The following is an 8,353-nucleotide window of genomic DNA, read 5'->3' on the forward strand; positions in this document are numbered from 1 at the left end:
CACCACATCGATACCTCCCTCCCCACCAACCCCCCACCCCCAACACACACACACACACACACAGAGAACCAGACTCGTGAGATGGGAGGCAAGTCCTGACATCTCCCCGGGCTTTTTGGGTAAGAGCGTGTGACCCAACCTGAAGTTCTTAGGAACCTACAGTGAGTTAAAATGTTAGTGTTCCCTAAAGCTCAACTTCCCTGTACACCAGTGCCAAATCACAACCCAGAGACAGACTTTGGGGTGAAGCAGAAAAGGATAGCTTTATTATTTTGCCAGGTAAAGGGGAGCCACAGCGGGCTAATGTCCTCAAAATTGTGTGTCCCAACCTAAGAAGGTGGTGAGAGGTTTTACAGTAATTGTTCAAAGAAGGTGTGATCAGCTCGTGGACATTCTTGGATGAGGTAAGTAGGAGTCAGTACCGTCATCCTTCAGGTCCAACTGGTCTGGGGTCTGCAAACCTGCGGGCGGGCGGCATACCATTGATAGTCCTTAACTTCTCTCACCTGGAGGGGGTTTCAGTATCTGCAGAATGGCTCAAAGATAGTGTGTGTATCTGTTGACGGGAAACAGGACCTTGCCCCAAGGCTGGGCTGCATTGCTTCTCCCTTGTCTTGCATCCCCTCCCTTCCCTAACAACTCCTTGAAACTGCCCATTGGGCTCAGGGAAGGTTACAGAGGCTGAATGAAGGCTATTTCCTATAATCAAGGAAATGAAGGACACAGAAAGGTTTTGTGCCCTTGAAGCCTTTAGGTGTCATTTCTGGGGCATCCGAAGAGCTTGTGCGATAGTCCTTTATGTCCCAGTGCAGAGAAGAGTTCAGTGACAGCAAAGTGATAGATGAGACGTGATTTATTAGAATAGGATGCTGGTGAGGCTTACAGGTGGCAGGTGAGAAATGCCGCACCCGAGAACTTACTGGGCTACAGCTTTATAATCAAAGGAAAGTAGGGAGCAGGAGAACGTCTTTGTCTTTCTTGAGTAGAAATCATGCTTCTATCACCAATTCCTCCTCCAGGTTGAGCAGGGGAGTTTTCTCATCCCTACGTGGTCAAGCTAGGTCCACAATTACTGTTTTTTGATGTGTGCAGAGAGCATGTCCTAGGGCTCATTAAACGCACTGAGCTCGCTGGGCAGTGCACGGGTCTCATGCCACCGTTGTTTCACTGTTTGGGGCGTGTCACGTGCTTCTGTTGCGTGGTTTTGTTGCTAAGCAAGCCTGCTTCGTTTTGTGGTTAAGCAAGCCTGCTTTCTTGAGCAAGCATTAACTTATAGGGGTCTCCAGTATGTTTCCACTGACAACTCCCTAGTGGGATTAACTACTCAGTCACCCACTCTGTCTGTTTGCTCTGTCCCTGTCACCCTAGAGTCCCGCTCGCATCATTATTGTGGCGGTCATCTGAGCTGCCTGTAACTATGCCTTGGTAACTACAGTTGGCAGATTAAAGGGGAATAAAGTGAGTTTAGACACTTGCAAATGAGGTGGGTCACTAGATCCCAAGGAACCCCTCTAAGGCTTATAATACATTTATACACTGGGGATGTACACGTCCCCCCATCCCCGCATTCCTTCTGAGCTGGGATTTTTTCCTCCTCTTGAGGTCCATCCTTTGTTTAATAATCCTCATTGTTAGAAAGTTCTTTTTTGTCTAGTCTGAGTCTCCAACACCACTTCATCGTGCTTACTGTCTAGGCCTGCTTGGTCAGCTAGACTATACGTTTCTTAAGGGTGGACTTAATATCCTTGAACCCACACTTGGCCGCATGTAGTGACAGATACAGGGCCTGAAAAGGAGTGTTTGGTGGAACAAAAGCTCTAGTTGAAACTCATTTCTTTGTTTCACTGGCAAACACGCCTGGAGGGAGGGTGAAGTGATTTCCATGAAGTGTAATAATTGGACAGCATACATTAAAGTTGGAAAAATTCCAGCACAAATTCCTCTTGGTCTACTTGAACTGAAAGGGTGTATCAGTTCACCCTCAGGACAACCACTGGTTTCTGACAGCCAATTTGGTTTTAAATGGGTGCCCTTTGGAATCCCCCACCTCCCAGTCGTCTCCTTCTCTGAGACCTGGTTTTAAATGACATGTGTGTGTTGGGGGAGAGGCAGACAGGTATCTGTAAAGTTATAGGAGTGCATTGGAACCTCTTTAGAGAGCACGTAGAAGTGATCACGGGCCCCCTGGCTGCTGTGGGCGCTTGTGAGTAGGGGAAGTGGACTGTCCTCAGCTGGTTCTGAACGTGAGACTGAAACTTAAGCTTTTAGGAGGCGTTTGCAGAACTGCCCTTAATGCCTTGAGAAGCCAAGTCACCAAGCACCTTTGGGCTCTAGTCTCTGCTTCCTCTGGCCACATGGATCAAAAGTCAGCAGCTTCCCCTCTCTCCCTCTGACACGTGCTCCACTGGGAAATGGCGTTCAGCCTCTGCTCTGTGGGGGAGTCCCTGACTATGTGTTCATTGAATTTCCTTCCTTTCTTTCTCTTGCACGCATTCATTCAACAGTCAGACCCTTCGTGGGGACACAAAATGGATACTTGCATTTTATCAGTGGGAATAAGACATGGTGCACATCATGGTATAAGGAACACAGCTGACGGGTTGTGGAGATTTAAAGGATCTCAAATAGGAAAGCTTTGTGGAGAGGAAGGATTTTCACTGGAGGATGCATAGCCTTGGGAACATGTGCAGATGCGTGACATGTGGACAGGGAATGAGTTTCACTATGAGAAGTGGTCTTGGTGGGGGCACGGCGTGGGCCCTGGGAGGCAGGGAGAGTGACGCTGAAAGCTCAGCTTCTCTGCACACTGGTGCTGAGTGGAGTCTCAGAGTCAGAGTTTTCAGGTGAAGTAGCAAAGGATAGCTTTATTACTTTGCCAGGCAAAGGGTGACACAGTAGACTCCCGCCTTGAAAAAAGTAAGTGGCCCCCCCAGGAGGACTGGATGAAAAGCTTTGTAACTGTACTTTCCAGGAGTGGGCTTGCTCACGAGGTGAGGGTGTGTGCAGAGTCTCCTAATTCTCTGGACCCTTTAATCTTGGCCTCAGGTGGGTCTTGGTGGTTCCTCCCTTGGTTAGCAATTGTTCACATCTGCCCTTTGGACCTCAGGGAAGGTCACGGAGGCTGGAGTCTTCCCTACAAGAAATGAGCGGGAAAGGGCCTCTGTGCTGGGAGCCCCACAGGGTCCCCCTTGGTTTCAAGAGGAGAGGCTGAACTGCCTGGCAGAAGAGAGATGGCACAAAAAAGGCGCCTGTCAGGGCTGGCCATTTCACAGGGCGCACCCCACAGGGCTGAGACGCCAACCTGGACTTCTGTGGCACTGGGTCTAATACCTCACGGCTACAGTGTCAACACCTGTTGAAAAGGGGTCCTTCTGGGGACTGTGCGCCTTTGGTGAACAGGGAAGAAAGAATCTTGGGAGTAAAACTATGAAGCTGCAGTGATGGAGGTGGCCCTGTTTGGTCCAGGGTAGAGGACACGGGAGTGGAGGGAGAAGGTGAGATGGAGGCCAGGCCCTCCAGAGCCCCGGAGCCCAGAGCCTGGGTTTGAGGTGAGCCGCGAGGAGCTGCTGGGAAGCCAGGAGCAGGGGCAAAATGTGGTTTGAGCCGGGCTTCCGAAATGTGTCTGGGAGGAGCAGGACCAGGTCAGATGGTTGGGATGCTCTGGAAAGAGTCCTGGTGAAAGGCAGTGACGGGGCACAAGAGGTGGAAGCGATCTGTGACAGACCCGCCGGGGCCGTCGTGGAGGTTAAACCGCGGCCTGGCGCCATCACCCGCCCAGCAGACCCTACTGTGGCCGGGTGTGGCTGCATGCCTCGTGTTCGGTGGGGAGCAAGACGCTGCCTGCCCTCACTTCCAGCACTGGGAGGGCGCTCACGAATGCTGACTGAACCTGAGGACTGCTCGGGGGTTGGAGGGGAGCGTGAGGGGCGGGGGAGCAGCCGCAGCTCTGTAGACCCGGGGGGTCAGGGTGTGATGCCGCTCACCTTGGGGGGAGACAATGCGTTTGGCAGGGGGATACGGGGCTCCTGCCAGCTGGATGTCTTCTGACCCCAGTTAGGCTCCGCGAGGGCAGGCTCTACCTGTCTGCTTCTGTGCTAGGCTGCAGTGAGAGTGCCCGGCACTTGCTCTGGGCTAGGCCTGCCTCCCCACCACTCCCCGTCTTGCTTCTGGCCAGAGCAGCACTGGGAAGCGCTCCTGCCGGTTCCCTGATCTCAGACCTGTGAACACGACTGCTGGGGTCAAGGAGCCTGCGGGCAGGGTGCTGGCTGAGGACAGCGTGCTGGGCCTCCCCAGGCTGGGGGGTTGCAGGAGCCCTGGCTCCCTGGACTTCCCTGGAGAGGCCAGGATTACAAGTCGAATGTGTGGGGACCAAATCCCCCAAGAAAGGCTCTGAGCAACAGATCCAGGAGAAGAGAGATGCCGGCAGATAGGAGTCCTACCTCACTCACGGTCCTCACACCATCCTGCCAATGGTCCATTCTGAGCTCGCCTCCTTGTATCTATTCCCCTTCTCTGTCTTCCTCACTTCCTTTTTCCCCTTTTTGGCTTCCTTGGAATTGAACTTCCCAATAAAAAGTTAAATATAAGCTTCTGACTCTGGCATTTCAAAAAAATTTCCCCTTAGGGAAATAGGCCTAAGGTAGGGCTCCATAAGTATTTGTCGGGCAAATGAAAGAATTGTATTTCCAGACTAGTGCAGGATGAGAAACAAAGATACAGGAGCTATTTGAAAAAGTCAGAGGTTTAGAGATTGTTTGTCGACTCGGGGGTTGTCTCCACAGGCCATACCCAGCAGAGACGCCCCATCCCAGAGTGGTGGGAAGGGGACAGAGAGAAGAGGCTGAGGCAGACGCGAGACACACTCACATTTAAGAAGCAGGAGAAAAGAAGGGATCCTCGCAAGAGGCCTGGTGAGGCAGAGACGACCGTACACCGCCAGGCCACAGGTCGCTGCCATTCCCGGCCCCCGTGGACAGGTGTGGCCGTGGACCACATTTTAGCCCACGGACAGAAGGATGAACAAGACAGAGCGCCTGCTCCTGTAGAGTTCAGGTCAAATAAACGTAGAGAAGTGTCCCGCTGGTACTGGGGCCTCTTCCAAATCTGGCCTGGGAAGACTTCCGAGCAGAGCTGCCGCGCCCTCTCCCTGTCCACAGGATAGTGGAATAACTGAGGTCAAGGGGGCGCGGGAACCCCAAGCACATGGAGTCCAGGGCTTTGAAACGTTGTGTTTTCAACTGGTCTCTCCATGAATGAAGAGTACACTTTGATTTGGGGGCGGTTCTCTGTGCAAGAAACGTGTTATGTCATAACCTGGCGAGTGTGGAGAAGACGAGGGCAGATGCTGAAGCTGAGGAGTGGAGCACTCCTGCGGCCTGGCCGTGTGGCTCTAAACCCTGATGTCTTCCGCACACCCCAGCTCTGTGTGGATGTCGACTGAGCTCTCGCACACCTCCTCTCATAAGCACAAGTTCTTTTAAGAGCTCCCTAGCCAAAGTCACTGAGCCATGCTCCTGAGGCCACGAAGTCCACACAGGACAGTCATCCCAGCCTCCCTTCCACGGGAATATGCACATGCCAGAGCTCTTTAGCTGAGAACAGTAGACACAGCAGGAAGGACAGAAGCAGAGAAGCCCTGACGACCTCATCACTGACGACCCGGGAGCTGCCTCTGCATGCCTGCCACGCACGACTCAGTGCCAGGCACCCCTCCACCCTGTGCGGTCCCACTCAAGATTCCCATTCCCAAGTGAGAGGCTCTGACAGGGGTGACTTGAGGCCTGTGTTCTTCCTATCATGTCGGAGGTGATGATGGGAACCCCGGACCCCCAGGAGAGGCTATAGGACTTAGAACAGGAGAAGGAAGATGCCTCAAAGGAAGTGATTCCTCCTCTCCCCCCACAAACAGAAGCGGGTTCCCTGGAATCCTCTTGGCCGGATCTTATCTCCATGTAGGAGCAGGAAGGAGGAAGGTGTTTGGATTCTTTGGGGGAGTCAGCAACCACTAATCTTTCAGCAGCTTACATATTTTTGTTTTAACGAGAAAGCGTTGTTAGGGAGACTGGCTGGAATTGACCTTTCATCCTTATCTTTGACATATCCTGAACGGCCGAGCAGGGGAGGAATATGAATCAGAAGCCGTGGGTGAGGAGCTGCGAGACATGCATCCTCCTTTTATCTCTATTTTTGACAAATTGTGTCATTGTTTTATACTCCAATTTCCCCATTAACAAAGCGAGGTAAGAAAACCTGCCCTGCCTAATTTATAGATTTTTCATGAGGGAAAGAAGAGAAAGAAAAGAAAAGAAGAACAAAACACCAAAAACTCCTAAAAGGACTTTAGGGGTCCTTCTAAGAGCGGTTAGTTATCAGAGCATTTGCTCTGGCTTGAATTTTGTTCCCCTGAAAGATAGGTTGGAATCTGAAGCCCTATGCCTCAGAATGACCCTGTTTGGAAACAGGGTCATTGAAAGTGCAATTAAAATTGAGGTGAGGTCATAGTAGGGTAGGGTGGGCCCTTCATCTGGTATGGCTGGTGCCCTTATAAGAAGGAAGGGACACAGAGACCACGGGGACAGCATCAGGTGATGAGGGAGGCAGACCCTGGAGCAACACAGCTGCAAGCCTAGGACAGTGAGGATTTCAGCTGCCACTACAAGCTGGCTCAGGTGAACAAGGATTGTTCCCCGTGATTCCAAGGAGGAGTGTGGCCTTGCTGACACCATCCGTCTTGGTTTTTAGCCTCCAGAACTGTGAGGCAGTGGATACCTGTGCCTTAGGCCACTCACGTTGTGGTGCCCGGCCGTGGCAGCACTAGGAAATGAATGCAGCATCCTTCCCAGGGCATGGTGAAGCTTGGCCAGAGCTCTCGGCCCGTCCCTGAGAGGTGGTGACCTAGTACCAGACATGAAACAGGGTTCTGGATTTCAGAGGTGAAGGTCACAAGGAGCCAAAGTCAATTGTGGAAAAACCAAAGCAGCTATTCGGGCTAAGCAGGTTTACACAGACAGCAGGAGTCGAGTCCACACTGACTAAAAGTATCGCTTCTGCCTTGCGGGGCCAGAGTGCTCAGAACAGAACCGGGTGAGGGCGCTTTCACTTCCTAAGATGTGACTGAAGCATCGCTTTCACACTCAGCTCCGCCACTCAGGCTCCTGGAACCACAGGTACCAGGCGGACACACCAGCGTAGCTGCCCACGTAGAAATCATCCTTGAGGAGAGAGACTGTGGGGGTGTTCTCTAAACATTGGCTCCCACCTCCACAGAGCTTGTGTTGTTAATCCTAAGTTGTTACGCTGAGTGAAGTGAAGTGAAGGCGCTCAGTCGTGTCTGACTCTGCGACCCCATACAGTCCATGGAATTCTCCAGGGCAGAATACTGGAGTGGGTACCCTTTCGCTTCTCCAGGGGATCTTCCCAACCCAGAGATCAAACCCAGGTCTCCCGCATTGCGGGCGCATTCTTGACCAGCTGAGCCATAAGGGAAGTTCAAGAATACAGGAGTGGGTAGCCTATCCCTTCTCCAGCGAATCTTTCCAACCCAGGAATCGAACCAGGGTCTCCCGCATTGCAGGTGCATTCTTTACCAACTGAGCTATCAGGGAAGCCTATAGTGAAGTCATTCAGTCGTGTCCAACTCTTTGTGACCCTGTGGACTGTAGCCTGCCAGGCTCCTCCATCCACGAGATTTCCCAGGCAAGAAATTTCTTAAGCTGCTTTTGGTTTATTTGGATCAGATTATTCTCAATTCACTCTGAAAGCAATAATTTCATTATATATATATATATATATATATATATATATATGCAAAAAAGACTAAAAACAAAACCAAAAAAAGTGTGTGCATATATGAGCAGCCATGAACTTTTTTGGTGTGTGTGTAACTGCATGCTAAGTTACTTCAGTCATGTCCAACTCAGTGCGACCCTACGGACTGTTGTCTGCCAGGCTCCTCTGTCGATGGAATTCTCCAGGCAAGAGTACCAGAGTGGGTTGTCATGCCCTCCTTCAGGGGATCTTCCTGACACAAGGATTGAACCCTCATCTCTTACATCTCTTGCATTGGCAAGCAGGTTCTTTACCACTAGCACCACCTGGGAAGCCCAGATACTAATGTAGGTCTTTCATAAAATCTAAGTGGTATAAAGTGAACTTTTGAAAAGCAGGGGATACCTATATTAGAAGGGTTTATGGATAAACTTTTGATGTGATGATTTATAATATGATGCTAAGAATTTGCTTCAAAATAACCCAGGTATGTGGGGCTGGGGAGAGGAGTGCCTGGTGGTGCAAGATAAAACAGGCCTGGTCATGTGCGGCTGTGTTGTAAAAATTGAGTTGGGGTGCACAGGGA

This window comes from Dama dama, chromosome 14 (assembly GCF_033118175.1).
Source record: "Dama dama isolate Ldn47 chromosome 14, ASM3311817v1, whole genome shotgun sequence".
NCBI lineage: Eukaryota > Metazoa > Chordata > Mammalia > Artiodactyla > Cervidae > Dama > Dama dama.